Here is an 18,832-nt window from a genome sequence, read left to right on the forward strand (position 1 = left end):
AATTTAAGACGGCATCAAGAGATGATGAGATGGTCCCAATGTTTCCAAATAAGATGAGGAAGAAACAGATTCCTAACCCATCCCATTCTTGAGATAAGGGAGCAACAGGGAGAGTTTCATGGATTGATCCACGAGATGAAGATGTATCACGAACACTTTCATATATATTTCAGGATATCAGTGGCGCAGGTTGAACTCTTGTTGGCAGAGTTGGGACCCCATCTGAGGAGGCAGGGAAATAATATCAGAGAGCTGATTGACCCGGAGCAGCTCTAGCTGTGTGTCTAAGGTAATACTTGATCTAAAAGATATTTAACCATTTCCATATAATTTTATATTCACGACTGATTCAGTAGATTTTAAGCTATGAGTGCACTTGTTGCTAAATGCAGTGGTCTGACTGGTCAGATCTGTTTATTCGGATCCAAACAAAAATCGAGCTTGGTTCGAAAAAATAAATGTCGTAAATTTGTTCAGCTAAATGGCCGCTGTGTACCAGCCATGACCCTGATATTATGGCTGAAAGATGAGAGATTAACAAAAATCACAATCTTTTTCTAAGCATACAAGAACCTTTTTTTCTTGTCAAGGGTTAGGGTTAGGGGTCGGCACTGGCTGTAGTTTGAGAACACTCGCTCTACAAAACGAAAGAGTTAGAGCCAATGGACTGATGGAAGTTCCTGTGTGATCAGGATTAAATGATCTTACCTGCAAAAACACTGATCAACTTCTTAATCTTTTGAGATTTATTGTCACTTATATGGTACAGGTGTACAGATGTGAAAGTGATGTTAATTCAGTAAATCACAATAGGCAGCTGTCAGTATGATCCTCAAGGCAGACTGTGTGACTGTGTAGATATCTGCATGTGGTTGTCTCCACATATTTGCAGCGCCTTATACTTGTTTTATGCTGCTGCTGTATGTTTGCATAGGTATTTGCCTACAGAGAGAGATTTTCAGTCTACACAAACGTGTTCTCGTGCATGGAAATCAACAGGAATGAGATCAAAACCAGAGTTTGAAAAGCACAGACAGCGGTTGCAGTCGAATTCAGTTTTTTGAATGTTAGGACTTTGCTCTTCTCCACGGCTGACTGAGCGACCAACAGCAGCACATGCAACAGTAGCCCAGAGACCGGTCTAACACATACTTTGGACATTGCCTCCATCTGGTAACAGACGCGCTCTGCAGGTAGACGGTCCAAATGTGTTGCCAGACTGTAGGGAGCCTACAGTCTGGCAACACATCGCCAACGGAGAACCATGTTCAGCCCATTAAGCAAGAAAAAAGCAAGAAAAAACTTCATGTAGATAAAGTTACAGGGGTTCAGTCAGTAGGTCATTACACACACACACACACACACACACACACACACACATACACGCACGCACACACACAGAGACAGAGTCTATTGCGCGCTGTCACTCAGCAAGGAGAAAAAGTCATTTTATTGCTACACTTCTCATATTTTTCTACATTTCTCCATGTCTGTGCTTCAGTTACTCTCTCCCTGCGCAACTCTGTCTCCATCTCTGGCTCCCTCTCACGCAAACAGATGGACAGACATACGCACACACACACACACACGCACGTCTTAAGGCTCACTAAACTCCAAGCGTTAACATTTTTCGCCAGTGTTCGAGCAGCCAATCACAAATGAGCTCTGAGATTAGGAGACGCGAGGTGAAACTAAGAGCTTCATTAAATACCAACCTGAGTCAGCAGCACCAGCAGGCCTGGCTGGAGAGTGTGTGTGTGTGCGCAGTGCAAGAGGGAGTGAGTGGGTGACAAAAACACAAGCACAGACGAAACATGAAGTGTCTGCATTCACGCGTGTGTTTGAGTGTGTGTGGTTTAAGGATTGATTCAACCTGTCTCATATGGGGGCAATTAGCTGAGCTGGGCTCTGGGCTGCCTGAGAGCAGAGACAAAAACGCCTCGGGCCATATGCAGTGTGTGTGTGTGTGTGCGCGCATGCATTTGTGTGTACTATATACTATTAAACCTCCATGAGCTCTTCTTTTATCCCTTTACTGCCATCCCATATATCCATCTAATCCTTGTCTGCAGATCTCCCACTCTGTACCCAATGGCTTTAGACCCTATGTGACATGCCAGAGAAAATCACATAGGAATAGAAAGCCATAAAACACAGCAGCGAGCCATCACACTGGTAGCAAGAGTAAACTTTTCTTTCCACACAATGATGCACGCGCAGTGTGTGTGTGTCTGTGTGTGCAGCTCTCTCACTACATGCCTTTAACACCCTCAGCTTGTCTGACAGCTTACAAGGCCCTGCAGAGGATTTACAGCAGTGCTGAGACACCCATCTCCACTGCGTATCCTTCTTGTCTCCCATGTATCCTCCAATCCCCCACTCCTGGCCCACTCACTCTCTCCTGTTTTCCTTTTTCTTCTTCTTTCTTCTTCTCCCACTCATCCGGCTCGCCGTCTCTCTCTATCTCCAGCCACGCTGCCAGCCATCGGAGACACCGTCTTGTTTGGCGATGCGTAATTTCTAGAGGTTCTTTCACAGGCAAGTGTAGAGATGAGATAGATGAAAATACAGCCTGCAGACCCTCTGAATTATTAACCGGCTGAAAATGGATGAGTCAACGTTAACAGAGAGCAAGGGAGAGGGAGGGTGGCATAAAAAAATAGCCCACGTGCGTCCACAAATATGCACATAAAGTACAGCGTGGCACTGTGCATGAACCAGCCGTAGTGGGAAACAAACACGGGTTAGAGCGTAAGTTTTTGTTTGTGAAAAAAGTAGATCAGCAATGAATTTGAATTATTTAATGCTCTGATAAAAGTTTCACTCGTAAATTATTGATTACAAGGCGGTAATATGCCCAAGTATCCCTACCACTGAATAGTTCGTTGGCTTAGTCAGCTCTAACTAGAAGTAACTTCTGAAGTTAACAGAGATATTTAGTGTTGCTTGTAAAGGCTGACCAGGAACAATACCAGATGCTGGGAGAACAAGTCAGGGTCTGGATTACAGCAGATGATGAAAAGGTTAGCAGTAAGTTTTCATATATTAGTATTTTTGGATGTCATGAGGTGTCCCAGGCGCTGAAATGTTTGTCTTTCACAAATGCAATTTATTTATTAATCTTCACTCTGAAAATATATTATTCTTTGTTTCTCACAATCTCGTTCAGGTGAATGTTTTAAATTCAGATTTTATAGTCGTCCTATATGGTAAAAAGACTGCTTCTTATATAGTGCTTTTCTACTCTACTTGAGCACTTCGAGCACTTCAAACAAACCTCATTCATTCATTCATACAAGTACATTTTTCTATGCCTAACTGCTTTCTATATAACATTCACACTTGGATTTGAGAGCAACTTGGGGTTCAGTATCATCTTGCTCAAGGACACATTGGCATGCAGATTGGAGCAGCCAGGGGTCGAACCACCAGGTCGTCTGATAATTGATCTAACTCAGCGCCCCCAACCCCCTGGGCAGCGAGAGTTGAGGCTCAGGTGTGAAATTTATGGTTTCAGGGTTTTTATCGTTAACTCGGTTTCCCTGGGTCTTTTCCTGTGTTGTAGTTGTGCATCTTATTTTGAAAGAAATATTTACGCGTTACTATAGTGACCAGAGAGCATTAAGGGGCAGAGAGGAGGATGTTACTCTCAATGTTGTTGGTGCATTTCAGGGGGACGCTGCTAATAAAGTTACACAATGTGTTACACAGTGAAAATATTGTCTGACATTAAACCGGTCCATGGCGCAAAAAAGGTTGGGGACTGACGCTGATCTAACTGGTAGGTGACCTGCTCTACCTCCAGCATCACCAGCTGTGGCATAAACGTCACGAGCACAGCCTTTATAGCTGAAACGCTCTCTCACCTTCAGTTCTGCATACAGCTCGGTCTGTCTTTGAGCAGCTTTGGTAAGTTGACTGTTATTTTTCTATGAATTCTTCCAGATTATCCAACTCAACTGCATAATTTCTCTATACATGACTTTTAGTGTGTGCGACCATTTTTTATGGCGCTGTTTCCAATTAGTGCCTGTTCCCACAGTTTTTATGGTACCTGCTGTACGGCAGAAATACAGATGAAGCCGATCTATCGAACCAGGCCTTGGCTGCAGTTTAGTCAGGGGGTGCAGAAGAAGGTACTTATGAGATGGGCCTCACTGAATAGGAATGAATGAGGCTACCTGAATACATAATAGAATAATTATTTACACCTGCTTTGAGATAAAAGGCCAAAAAAGGATTGCATTAAATCCTTGGAACACTTCGGAGTTTCAGCGGTATCAGTTTTTGTGATGTACGTTTCTTTATGCTAAGCCATGCTAACTTGCTGTTAGGTGTAGTCTTGTATATGTGAAAAAGTAGCTAATGTGCCAAAAAAAAGTGCTTGGAAATGATCAGTGTCAGATTATTTCTCTGATATTTACTACTGTGATCAGCAGTATAGTATATACTCATTCAGGTAATAACCCCAATCACATCTATAATATGTGGTACCTCGTTTGGTGAACAAAGAGCTACTTTTCAGACTGAAGGGGAATCCCCTCTTATTTCAGCAGCCTGCTGTATCAACAGGCATGGGAATAGGAAAGTCAGAGGGCTGCAAAGACGTGCCGGAAAGATAAGAAGAAATGAGAGATAAAGGTATCAGGGCTTGAAAATGGAGCAAAAGGGTCACTCAGAAAGAGTTTGAAGCAGGTGGGATTAATGTCAAAGTCATCCATCCTCGTTTTAATCCGCTTTTTTTCCCACTGTCATTCCCTGTGAAAACTCGCACCGCTTCCTTGTGTGCGCTGTTTGTAGATATTTACGCGTGTCCGTTTGCCCGTGTGCGTAAGCTGATTTGTGTCTTATCGAGATCCTCTGTGGAAACAGACAATGTGGTTTATTTGTTATCTTCTTGTTTGGACAATGAGATAAGGCGATCAGTGTTTGCGAGCGCGTACGCAGACGTGTGGGAGTGTTGGCGTGGACGTGTGTGTGCATTTGTGTGCGTAGAACACAGATAAGCCGAGTGTTGTGCCACAGTTTGAGTGACAGAATCCTAATGCTGATCCCAATGGTCAACAGCCCAGAGACATTCCACAGAAAACTTATTAGACCTTTATCCATTATTTATATCGGGCCTGCCTTCGGACACATACACACATACATACAAAGCAGGAACCTTGTGTGTGAGCGTGATTCGTGCTGACATGTGCCCGACTTCTTCTCATGGAAAATAAGTAGCCACTGAGAAACCTCCCATCCAGAACATTTCCCATCAAGCGCTTTACCTGCTCTCACTGCTGCAAGAACCAGAAGTTCTACTCTGCAATGACCAAAAAAATCCTGAATTCCACAGCACTTGTTTCATGGAAAGTTTTACACATTATTAACCTCTTGGGGTTCACCGGGTCACAGGCAACCCATCTAAGGTTAAGTGTAATTAGATGAATGTCCTTATGCCCTTTTCATAAAAACCAAATAGCTATAACAGAAAAAAACTGTAATGCCAAACTGAATGCACAAGACTTCATTTAAAAGGAAACATCTTCTAGTTTCTGAATATTTGCCCGAAACGAGTCCTGGTTGCACAACTAGGAAGAAACACAATATAGCTCCCAAAAGTCACGAGTTCCTCTTTTACCAGCTCAAGAGATAACACAAAATTAGAGAAATACCTGAAGATTTTTTTTCTACTTACAATCATGCACTTTTCCAGGTCACTGTGTCGCCACAGAAGAACCAATTCCTGCCATTTTGTGCGACTGACTCCAACATACAGATCACCTCCTGCTCTCTTTTCCATCTGAATTCACGTATTCGGTTCTGGTACCTGCACAAAGCTTTTACCTGTACCTGCAGCCCTGCCCCCTTCTCTGTTTCCCAACCCTCTTTCTCTTGTTCTCACACAAAATGTCCTCTGTCCAGTTTTCATTTAAAAAAAAAAGAAAAACACACTGACCCCTCCCCAAATCCCCCCTCCCAGATAAGTGAAACAAAAAGTCAAGGTAATGGTTTTCTCTGTTGTTTCAACATAAAGACACCAAAGCTGAGGGCTGAGCGATAAAGGGTGGCATATGTATGTAGAAAGATTAAAACCTGGAAAGCAGCTACTTTGGAAATGGAGGAATGCCCTTTCGGGCTTAGGTATTTAAATTGCATGTGTGTGTCCGCAGGTACATTATGGTGTGTATGAAGTGTCAGTGTGTCTCATGGCTAACTGTCTCCCAGGACCAGTGAACAAAGAGCCTATTGACTTCTAAACACAGAGGAGCTCTCTTTCTTCTCCACAGGCCACTGCTTTGTGTTTCTCTCCCATCACCCTCAATCCCTCCACACACACATCTTTGCCTCCTGATACACACCAAAACCCATACTACTGCTTCACCTGCTCCTCCACCTATCCATCCTTTCTACAGGTTAAGTTTAAACTTCTCACCTGAGAATCATAAAATATCTGTTTTTACAAGTCACACGGAATAACCTCTGCAAACTATGCTGACAGTTCGAGGTTGGACTGACTGACACACTGTATGTTCATACAGTGGTAACTTTTCTAGCTACAAGGCCTAAAGTGTGTCTTACTTCATCGTCCATTTTGACAAACGGGGGACTATGATTGCATAGTCATCATGCATCATGGAGAACCATGATGCAGTGATTCCCAGAGTGTGGGCCGGGGCCCCTTGGTGGCCCTTGAAGGTACTGCATGTGGGTCGTAGTAACAACAGAAATTCACTTACATATTTATATTAGTGTTGTTAGCATTAATCTCATTAAAATAATGTTAACGCCATAATCGCATTAACGCAGCAAATCTCCATTAGCGAGTTATCGCGGATTGCCCTGTGCGTGGGGCTGGATGTCACTAACGCGTTAACGAGCTAACCACGCTAACACGTTGATGCGGTAGGTATCGTCTATCTTAATTGCCCCTTGGGGATAAATAAAGTCTTTTTGACTTTGACTTTGATTAATTTTTTTTTAAATAAAATCTTCAAGGAAACACATCACTTTCTCTTGTATTTTGATTACAGTGAAGCTCGGGTGGGCCCTGTGGGACTTTTATGTGGGCCACAGCACTCTTGACTTTATGAATTGCTGCCATAATGCATTCAGTAACCTGGTAAGACTTGAAACTACCAACTAAGACAATAAACTCAGGAAAGTGTTTACTGAGGTCATGGAGCAAGGCAGCTCAAGATCTGTTTTCTACACAGGTTTAGTTCCTTTTCAACCATCTTGCTGGACACAAGAAAGAAAGCAGTCTATCTTTGAACCAAGAGATCAAAAACGATCGGCTACCTTTGCGCTACGTCATGCCAACTTTGCACTGCACCACCATTGTAGAGGTCTGGGGAAGTGACAAGTTTTAAAAATACTTTGCAAATAGTACATCATGGTGGTTAGCCCAAAAAATGTTTTATACTTGAGTCATTTTAAACATTCGTTTTAAAGTGTGATGAAAAGGAAACAGATTGAAACAGCTAACAGCTATTTGGGGACATCTGACTCAACTATCCTATCTGATAAAGGATAGGGTGATTTTTATTGAAACCAAAAAGGTAAAATGTAATGCCAGATTACTTTGAGGATAATTGCAAGTGATTTCAGTCTGTCAGTTTGCCACAATTCTAGAAAGCAGGCTTCTCAAATGGAAGAGTGGGTGGCTAGAGGTAGAGGCTGACCGACAGTAGGGTCTTATCTAGACGCGATGTACCCGGGGAAACTGGTGTTGTTCATTGCTTTGGTGTTCAAGAAGAGAATTTATTTATCCCAGGAGTGGGACCTGCTGATGGTAAACAGAGAAAATCTCCATGTGTCCGTGCGTGGGAGTAATCCCATCTGCAGAACTACAACACATGAATTTGTGGTTCTAATAAACACTGTTATTCAGGCGATAGCGTGTTAGCTCCCCAAAACAACTGGAGAGACCAAGAGAACAACTGAGCTTAAGAAAATCAAACAAAAGAAAGAACACATTTTTTGGGTATATTTATACAGTTTTCACGCTGCTTTGTTCAACTCCTTGATTCCCAGAAAGTGGAGAGTACATATTTAGCATGACCCGTGGAGCAACAAAACATTAATAGAAAATACGCCTACTGTCAAAGCTAAGTGTGGTCCTACATGTCCTGTTGTTCTTGTAAGAGATGGTGTAGAAACAGCACTCACGAACAGCAAAATCATTTACCTGGAAAATTTAGAGCTTAAAGTCCCCAGTGCTGGTGCTTCTGTGCTATTACTTGCCTTCTGTAGAAGTCTCTGTTGCCTTTTTCTTGGAGCGACACCGGAACTACAGAGAGCCACCGAGGTGCTCCCGGACCGCTCGAGGTAGGATAATTATAACCTCCAGGTTCCCAGTGGAGAATAAGGCTTAACAAGGCCCGCGCAGAGAGCAGAGAGATTACGAAGTCTCAGTAGCACTACAACTGTCTGGCCGACCACAGGGCTCCTCGGTAAAGTTATGAACATGGTGAATAATAACGCCGTGAGCATTGGCAGGAGCTTTAGATGAGCTGTGAACTGTGTGTGAGAGAGAGAGGCAGAGAGAGCAACAGGGACAGAGAGAGACTGTTTGTGTGCGCTGCAGTCAAGAGATTTCTCGCCTCAGCTGGTTGGACAGATTACCTGAAACTGAGAGCGAGGAGAAAGATAGCGAGTAAGAGAGAAAGCAAGAAAAAAAGAGGACAGAAAGGTCACAGTGATCTCAGGATAGGGAAAATGAATGGAGAAAAATGAAAGAGGGCGCTTTTATTTTGCCAGGCAAAATAAAAGTCCTTTCAGTACTCACAGTTCATATATATTGGTTAAAAACTTAATTCACCATTTATCCAAATAGGTATCTCTTCTTAGAGCAATGACCTGAAAGGAAATGGAGGACAAAATGCTAAACTTAAGGTCTTAGCAAATTAGCTTATGATGTTAGCTTACAGCACAGTAACTAAAATATGTAGTTTTGTTCAAAAAATTATTAAGATGTGTGGCCTGACCTGAAAAAATGCTATTTTTACTCCATACTCAACAGTGGCATTTTTGCAGTCTTTCTATTGATCTCAGACATCGAATGTGTTCGCTCATATTTGTAGCACATAGCAAGCTAGTCTTGTATGCACCAAACCTGTTTGTCTGTATTTGCATGTCTCGTTTTAACCTTTCAGTAGTGAATATATTACTAAAGTTCCCAGAGCCCAGGCAACAACTACAAAACACTAATTTTCTCATTTCGTGATACTTCTAAGGGCTAATTGTGTAGCTGTTAACCCTGCAGTGCACTGCATTTCTGTTGTCATTTGAACATTTCCTTTATTTTTCTTCTTCTTCATCTTGTACTTTATGTTATTCCATCAGTTTGTATTGGTTAAAAATCATTTTGATCCTTATTTCCACAGATTTTTGTAGAATAGGCCAAACAGATAAAAATACTCACACTAAGCTAGCAAAATGTGCTTCATATTAACACTCACACACGTTTTTGGTGCACTTGATTTTCCATTGAAACGCCTGCTCTGCACTGCACTTTATGCTCAGAGGTGTGCTAGGAAAAGCATTGCATCATACCCAGCAAGCACAGGAGGAATGATGCCGTGGACCAGAAACTGTAAATAAACAGAATGTATTGTGTTTTGAGAAGAAAAGAAAGGAGTGCATCTTTAACGCTTGAGAAATCAGAGAATAGTAAAGCAGCGGTGAAGGGAAAAAGGAGAACTACCCTGAGTCAGAAACAGACAGAGAGAGGGCACCCTGTCCTAGATATCCGCCTGTAAGCTGCTCACAATGCAGACATGGCAACGGGCCGTGCGAGGCGAGCGCGGGAGAGGAGATGAGAGGAGAGCGGAGAGATGGGCAGAGGAAAAAAAGAACGAGGGACAGAAAGTCAGGCCAGAGAAAGGATTAGTGATCAAAGAAAGCTAGTGGCCATCCTGAAAGCCCTTTATACATGTACACGCACACACATTCATAGAGAGAGGGAGAGAATAAGTGAGATTAGAGGGTTTTTTCCATGGGGTTTATCATTTACCTTCCTCCGTCCCAGCAGCACATTAGCTGTGAGAATGAGCACGTTATGCATAAATCCATTTGTATTAGCCCCAGAGTAAATGTTAGGAGGGCAAACATACACATGCACATGCACGCTCATGGATCACGGTGCTCTAATGAAAATATATGTGAGTCTGACTTTCTCTCTAACTAGTTAGGCTTTCCCCTGGAGCTTGAAGACACAATATGACATCAGCTTCTCCCTCCAGCAGAAATTCAGAGGTGCAAAGAAGTCTTTTGAAACGCTTTTAAATTCCTCCTCAATCGCTGTCTCCTTCACTGCACCGAGTCACCATGAAGAGATAAACAACCAGCTGCAGATACCAATTAGGCCGTCAAATGGCAGTGCAACAATCTTCAGCAACGCTCAACTTTCCCAGAGCAGTGCTGGTGGGGAGAGGGAGGGTGGGGAGAGACAGTAACAGAGGAAGGAAGGGGAAGTTTGAGCAGTAAAAAGCAGGAGGAGAAGAAAACTTTGCTCACATCTAATCAGGGAATCCTCCTTCTCACTTTCACCATGCAGCACACACTAACAGACACACACATAAATACACACATCGCTCCTGTCAGAGGCTTGACCTCCACTAGCTGATCTCATTTCTCAGTATTCCATCGCCCTCCCACCGGCTGACCTGATTGGCTAATGACGGCTCATTTATCTTGATGCAGCACCTGCAGTGCCTACAAGGTGTGTGTGTGTGCGCGCGTGCAAAAAACTACGTTTCCAAGCGCGTATGTGCGCGCACATACTCTCACGCATCTCATCCCCACCACGATAGCTCTATCTACACCCGTACTGCTCCTGCTGCAACAGCTTGCACACATTGGTTCATCTCTGGGGAATGCTAGAGAGGAGAGGCTGGAGTCTAACGGGAGGATGCGAAGAGTAAGAGGAGGGAGACTATGATAAAGGAGGAAATGAGGGCAGAAAAGAGCAAGAGCAGGAACAAGGAAGGAGATGAGGAAAGCAGCACAATAATAGTGGGTGGGGGGGGGCGATGAACTGGAAGAAAGGAAGATGCTGGAGAATTACATCAGGGTGGGGGAAAGAGAAAGGAACAGAGTGAAAAAAAAGATGGAGGAGGGGGTTTGAATGAAGGGAAGAGGGATTGATGCATGTTTTATTCACTCACTGTTAACGCTTCTTTAATTACCGCAGCTGAAATCGCTGGCCGGGTGTGATCACTGCATGTGTGTGTGTGGAGTCCTCTATTATGTGTAATAATCAGCAACCATTAATTATCTGGTGTAAGTAAGGCAAAGAGAAAACCAGTGCAATCCTGTTGATGCTATACAATCCACAAATTAGCCAGTTAAATCTGTATGTAAGAGTAATTACTTTTGCTTTTTTAACCTCCTAGGACCTGGCGTCCACATATGTGGACATCACATTTTGGGTTGTCTAGACCAAAATACAAAATTTTGCTCTACAAGGACCTGATATCCACTTACGAGGACATTATACTGCCACTGTTCTATCAAAATGTAAAATGAATGTTCTCATATGTGGATCTAATTTTTCTCAGAAACAAAAGTCAGGTAAAAAAAAAAATCAGCTAATTCTTTGTTTTTACATTCATCAGGTCCCAATCAGCCCAAATTGCAAAGAGAAATTAAAAATGCATGCCGTGGAAGAGTTCAGAAGGTTAAGTCATTCCTCTTTATATATGCAGCATGACTCCTGCCGGTTAGATTTTTAACAAGCATCTGTGTAATAATGGGGTGAACATCCAGACGGGTCACCTGTCTATCACTTAGGGAGAGACCATATCAACCTGTTAACCTGAGACACATGTCTATGGACTGTGGGAGGAACCCGGAGAACGTGCAAACTCCACCTCAAGTCTCGAACAAGGAAGTTTTGTGCTAACCACTGCACCCCAGTGTCAACATCATTCAAACCAATTGAGCTGAAAAAAAAAAAGACTGTCTATGTGAATGAACTGCATGGCTGGTAACATTAATAGTGTTGTGTGTGAACATACTTGCTAAGAAATAAATTGGCTCAAACAATCTGTCTAACCTTTGGGGTTCCTCTGACTGCTTCAAGAGTTTTTGTCCAGTCTGTTCTTTCCAGTGTCTGAACTCTTTGCCGCTAGCCTACTTTCAGACAATAATAGCCGAATGGAAAGAACAGGACACCTTCTGCTGAGCAAACATTTCAGCGTACAAAATACAAATATGAAACCACTACAGCTACAACTGTTTTAGCTAAAATTAGTTTATGTGGCCGTGTTGTTTATTTTTAATTCAATTCAGTTCAATTTTATTTATACAGCACCAAATCACAACAACAGATGCCTCAAGGTGCTTTATATTGTAAGGTAGACCCTACAATAGTACATACAGAGAAAAACCCAACAATCATTTGACCCCCTATGAGCAAGCACTTTGGCGACAGTGGGAAGGAAAAACTCCCTTTTAACAGGAAGAAACCTCCGGCAGAACCAGGCTCAGGTTTACTTAACTTTACTTAACAGTTCATTAAGTAAAGAACTAACCTTTAATCTAATATCTCACTATATGAACTTAAAATGACTTCTACTTAGATGTAGCTGCTACTGGTGAAAGTAGGGGTTTGCTAACATCTCTACGTTTAAAAATAAAAATCAACAAATAAAAACAGCACACTTTAGATTCTGACGTGATCGGTCGTTGCTCTTGGTTCCAACTAATTATGGTCCAAACACACGTTACGAGTGCAGTTCGAGGTCGCTGCGTCCAGATTAAATACAACAGAGAGAGTCTGGAAACAGGACGGCTCAACAGTTGTTGGTAAGAGATGAAGCACAGAGTCACCTGAGGGTTGTTGTTTCAATGTCACCTTGTCTTATTAGTGCAGAAAGTCAGTAAGACAACTACAGCAGAAGGCTTGTTTGTCTGCACATTTTGAAAACTTTGGTTTCTGATCATGAATAAAACTCTTTTTTTTTTCATACCATTTCACATCCAGGAACTCACCCACTGATTCACCTTCCTTTCATAAGTTTGACATTTCTGGAGCAACCACACGGCTTATTTTTATTTATTCCTTTTTTATTTTATATAATTTGATTACGACAATTGCCTTGCATGTTGCGCCTTACTCATACCTCTCTCCTCTTTCCTGTCTCCTCCTCCTCCTCCTCTCCTTCCTGACTGCAGAGAGAGGAGGGCTTGCATGTATTATGTCTTCTTTTGTTCTTTGCTGTCGGCTCATTGTCAAAAAAGAGAAAGAGGAGAGAGTGAAGAGGAAGAGGGCAGTTAGCGAGGGAGACTGCGGGCGAGGAGTAGTAGGAGACAGTAGGTAGATATCGGAGGCTTCACACACACACAGACATGCACACACACACACACTCCTGCGACCTGCCACCTCCCCTTTTCCCCACATCTCTCTTTGTGTGTTCTTATCTTTTATTTTCTCTCTCAAACCAGGTGCAGCTTATCCTCCACCCCCCCACCCCCATTCTGCCTTATCTCCCACACCGTCATCACAAACACACAACCTGACACATGAACACACACACACACAGCCTCTCCTTCAACCTGCTCCCCCTGTCGTCCTCCTCTTTTCCATATCTCTGTCTTTTCCTCCTTCTCTCTCTCCTGCACTGCTGGAGGCAGCCAGCAGGCCGTGACCTATCCTATCACCGCTCTGGAATCAGGCCCAACTCACACAGACACGGCATCGCAGACAGACAGGTAGGCGGACAGACAGGCAGCTAGAAACTCATCAACTCCAGATCTGTATCTTAACTCCAGTTTTAATCCGCCCGCAGCCAGCTACTGTAGCAGCCAAGAGGCGGAACGGGAAAATCCATACAGCTTAAAACTGTCCAAAATCTTTTTAAAGTCAAGTTTCTGTGAAGCAAATGAACCGTTTTTTAAAATGTATTTAATTTATATTCTAATTTATTAATGTTATTGCATCAAAATAAAACTGAAAAATAAAAATAAAGGAAGTCTGATTATCAGCATCTTTGAAACTAAGAAGCTCTTTTTGTCTCCCCGTGTTCAGCATTGAGGCTGATGTGGAAGAAGAGCGAGGAGTTTGGCGAGGGAAAGCCTTCAGAGTTGCTCTTCTCACGCTGTCGCAGTATACTTCGCTGGTAAAACTCACAGCAAATCTTTGAACTTTCTTTTTTTCTTCTTCTTCTTTTGGAGTGCAAGTGTTGTAGCTGCTGGCTGTAGCAGAGGGAGAGAGGGAGGGGGGGTGGCGTGGCTGCCTGAGCCGAGCTCTAGTCCTGATTTAGAATTAGATCTATTTCTGTTCACCCTCCAACCCCGCCGGGAAATATTTAAATCTGCCGTGGAATGTGTGTGTGTGTGTGTGTGTGTGTGTGTGTGTGTGTGTGTGTGACAGAGGAGATTATTTCAACATATAAACTGGTTGTGTGAGAATATGCATTGAGCCCACAGCTTTGGCGGTGTGGTTGCCTACGAGCAGGTATGCCAATTAAGACGCCCAACTCAAATTAGACGGAATGAGAAAAGAGAGAGACAGAGGAAGAGACGGAGCGATGTGAAAGTGTGAAAAAAGAAAAGAGAAAGAAAAAAACACAGACGAGAGGCTATCTGCAGGCTCCTTGTGATCTAGCAGGGAGCAGAACTCAAGCCGTGGTCAGTAATTCATAAGCAGAGCACGTACAGACTGAGCCGAGCTCACCCTCTGGCAACGCACACGCACGGATCCACGTACACACACACACACACACACACACGCTCATAACACTCACAGTCACACCAGCAGCCTGAGACACAATCTCAGCTCCATATCCAACCCTGCTGCCATCCAAATGTCACCGGCAGAACCTCTGACCCCTGTTAACGCAAACACTCACTCACACACACACACTCATGCACACACACACACACTCATTCACGCACACACTTCCACTGGTTCTACAGTTCAAATAATATGACATACACACACTTTACAAACTTCAATACACACAAAAACTGTGTTTTAAAAGAAAAAAGGTGAGTTTGTGAGATACGGAGACGGCGCACAAACACTCACCTCAGAGTGGAAGCTGGCGCTGGGCTGCGCTGCTGCGTAGAAATGACCGGCCGCACACACCCCCCCGTCCTCATGCACGCACGTGCACGCAACACTCTCAGCGGCAAGGTGTGTGCGCGTTTGAGAGGACAATGAGCTGGATGGAGCTGAGCAGCAGCAGGAGCACAAGGAGGAGGAGAAAAGGGAGGCGGGAGATGTGTGGTTGGGCGGGAAGGTAAAGAGGAGAGAGAGGGAGAGAGAGAGAGAGAGTGAATAATGAAATACAACACAATAAAAAAACGAAGAAGAAATGTGAAAAAGGTCCTGCCGAAGTCCCTCTTGTTCCATTTGTGTCTTTGTGAGTGTGTAAAATGTGTTAAGGTAACTAACTATGTGTGTGTGTGTGTGTGTGAGAGAGAGAGAGAGAGAGAGAGTGAGTGTAACGGCTGAGAGGTCTCCTATCCATCCCTGGAGACTTGGCGCCCTGCCTTAGAGCAGAGAGTGTGCTGAAAGGAGCTTCACATCTCTTCTAAGTGTTGATGTGTGTGTGTGTCTGTGTGTGTGTGTGTGCATGCGCGTGTGTGTGTGTGCGTGCGCGTGTGTGTCCTCCACTCAGCCAGCTAGCCTGTAACTTCGCCAGCATCACAACACCTCTCATGTCTTCTTGTCTCAGAAGCCTCCTCTTCATCTTCTTCATCTCTGTCTCTCTCTCCCTCTCTGCAGGGAAATACCTCTGCCACTAACTCTTCAAAGGTCTCTCAGCCGCTCAAGCTCACTCTCTCTCTCTCTCTTTCAGTTTCTGCACTGTAAAAAACATACTTTTGATAAAATACTATTTCAATAAATACTCTTTTCCCCAAAGAAATTAGCTCACATCCATAACTTGAAGAGAAGAAATATATGTGTATATATATATATATAAAGATATATATTTATATATTTTCCTTATCCTAAAAAAAAACCTCAGCAGAGGATCAAATATTCATCCACAGCTAAAAGTAGTGCCTATTAAAAGGGCTACTGTTTTCTGTTTCAGTAACACCCCCAACCCCCAAGAAAAAGCACAGAGTCATTTAAGCACATTATTTTCCCTTTTCTTCAACTCTTAATCTATACTTGGCTTTCAGAGCACATTCAGAAGTTGGTAAATTCTTAAAAAAAAAAAGAAGAAAGAAACAATGAAAACTAGTCTTTTTAATAAACTAATTTAAAATAATCTTGATAAGAGGGAGATCTTCACAGCTCATATTCAAACTCATACACACAAACACACACACACACACACACACAGCCTGAGCTGCAGGTGTGTGTGTGTGTGTGCGTGTAATTGTGTTTTCATGTGTGTGTGTCTGTGTGTGAAGTGCCGTGCAGCCTCAATCCTCTGGCTCAGCCACAGAGAAGCCAATCTCCACATCCAATTATTTGCTTCTCAAAGGCAGACAGATGGAGAGAGCGAGGGAAAAAAAACAGCGAGCGAGGTAGAGAGAGGCAGAGCTGGAGTTGTGGAGAGTGCAAGAGAGAGAGATGGGCTCTTTGAGGGTCTGCACAGGGGGGGATTAATTAGAATGAAAAAGAAATGAGGGGTATAGAAAGTCTCGTCTTTGCCTGAGTCCGGAGAATAGTTTCACAATTAGCCAAAGTCCCAAACAGAGCCTGTGGACACAACTCAGCAGAGAGAAGGGAATAAAGAGAGAGAGGGAGAGAGCGAGAGAGATCAAAACCCAAAATGAAAAACGCCAAAAGGGACAGAAGAGCTGAAGTTGTTAGAGAAATGATTGGCAAAAGCATGTCATACATGGGTTGTTTTTTTGTTCTTTTCATTTTGTGTTGCCGTACCCTCCTGAGGCGAGCGCTGGCCGTCTTCTCAGTCCCGTTATACTTCTATCGTCTTCTTCTCCTTCTTTTTCTTCTCCCTCCTTCTGCCCTCCGCTGTCCGGGATATTCCATCAAAGAAGATTGTGGCTTATAGCGGATGGAGGCATCGCTGTGCTCCGAGCACACTCCAGTCTTCACTGTCTTCTCCCTTTGACTCTTTTCACCGTTTTCTCCTTTCGCTCTCATGTGCCGGAGCATTTTTCTTCCTTCCCGGCAGTGGTGACACACAGTGTGGGGGGGAGTTGAGAACAGTGGGGGGGTGGAGAGCAAGACTAAGAGAGAACAAAAAAAAATAATAATAATAATAAAGACAAACTGAGGGATAGAGGGTGGGAAAGAGCAAGTGTAGGTAGATGGAACGGTGAGCGGAGAATGACGAGAAGAGGCAGGTGGAATGGGTAGTGACACATCGCGGAGGTGCGCGTCTGCATGTGTGTGTCAGAGCATGGGGGCCGTCCTTCTAGCCGACACACCGCCAACGAGGAGGAGGAGGTGGTGGAGGAGGAGGAATAGCTGGATGGCTGCATAGATAGGTGGACGGAGGGATGGATAGAGGGAGTGATTCAGCAAGCATGCCACCTCCTCTCCTCCTCCTCTCCACACACACACACACACACACACACACACAGTTAGTTCATTATCATTCACTGGATTTCACCATGACACACATGGCTAACCTGCTCACGGAGACAGAGCCGAGCCCTGAACTGAATCCTAATGGATGGGAGGGAGGATGGGGGGGTGTATATCAGGCAAGCAGGTGTCCCCTCCATATCTATTGTTTCCAGTCAATGCTCTTCTCAGTGTGTGTGTGTGTGTGTGTGTGTGTGTGTGTATGTGTGTGTGTCTATGTACGTACAACTACGAGCACTTTTTCTTGTCGAAAAGCAGCCGAAACAACGCACATGTGCATCTGTTTCAGCCAAGAGCTCCACATCTATTTCGGGTTTCAAACTGCCGTCAGCCAAAACTTTTCAAGTTGAGATGAAGCAAAAAGTGTGACAAGAACTCTCTGTTTCCACCAAGAGTTTCCCCTTACAGGATGTTAGGCGTCTCTGTGTTTGACAGCTCGCATCAGTTTTTCTCATATATCTAACAGGGTAGTTTTGTGAGGCTGAAATGACACAGCTCAACGTGGAGTACATTATCTTGTCATACTGGATCCTTGCACTTTGGGAAGCAGTGAGAAATGCCATTTTGGGGAAATATTGCACATGCTACATGTATTGTGATGATAAATTTAGAAATTGCCTAAATGTTCCAAACCAATAATTTTCACACAAGAAAGCAGAGTGCATAAAAAAGCCAGAGTGCAAAAACTGCTGTTCCTCTAATAGACAACCAACTTTACAGCATTAGCACGCAATCTTAATTAAACCATTACTAGTACTAGTTGATGATCTGCTAAAACAATAGTTTAGATAGTTCCCTTCTTAATATAAACTCATGAATTTTGTACTAAATCATCCTTTTGCACACTGTTCTAAAATTGCCCTAAATTGCAGTGATTGCTGTTTTGGTTAACGGGCAACTGGAGTTGAAAGTTACTTGCTAATTATCATCACTAAACTTCACCACTCCACCAAGTTTGGTGCATTTTGAAGCATGCTAATAAAAACTGTCTCACCAAGAACATGGCTTGATGTGTGATGCAAATTATGCAGTGGAACTATTATTTTATGAGTCTGTTAGCACGATTTAGCTGACATTTTATGGCTTTACCTCGCTAATCATACTAGCTAACATAAATTAATTTTTTTAAAAACAACATCACAGCTGCCAAAGCTTGCTGCATCCATGTGGTATATGTTATCTATTGCTTTAACATGCCCGAATTGCAACCTTTAATCACTTAAGTTCAAAGTAAATACTTACATACCATAAACCAACAGCATGTACAGAAAATTATGTCTCTGCACTCTACAGAACTGTAAGCAATGCTTTAGCAAAACAAAC

At 43.3% G+C, this 18,832-nt stretch overlaps 1 long non-coding RNA gene across 1 annotated transcript in view; it reads right to left on the reverse strand.

Annotated features, from left to right (window-relative positions):
* LOC102078303 (uncharacterized) overlaps window positions 1–17,334 on the reverse strand; it is a 29,874-nt gene extending 12,540 nt beyond the window's left edge. Inside the window, exons 1-2 of the long non-coding RNA XR_266210.4 lie at window positions 16,838–17,334; window positions 15,023–15,168 (exon numbers count right to left, since the gene is read on the reverse strand). This is a non-coding gene — a long non-coding RNA (uncharacterized LOC102078303). The remainder of the gene's footprint in view (window positions 1–15,022; window positions 15,169–16,837) is intronic.
* Window positions 17,335–18,832: the final 1,498 nt, after the last annotated feature.

Source organism: Oreochromis niloticus, linkage group LG5 (genome assembly GCF_001858045.2).
Source record: "Oreochromis niloticus isolate F11D_XX linkage group LG5, O_niloticus_UMD_NMBU, whole genome shotgun sequence".
In the NCBI taxonomy this organism is placed as follows: domain Eukaryota; kingdom Metazoa; phylum Chordata; class Actinopteri; order Cichliformes; family Cichlidae; genus Oreochromis; species Oreochromis niloticus.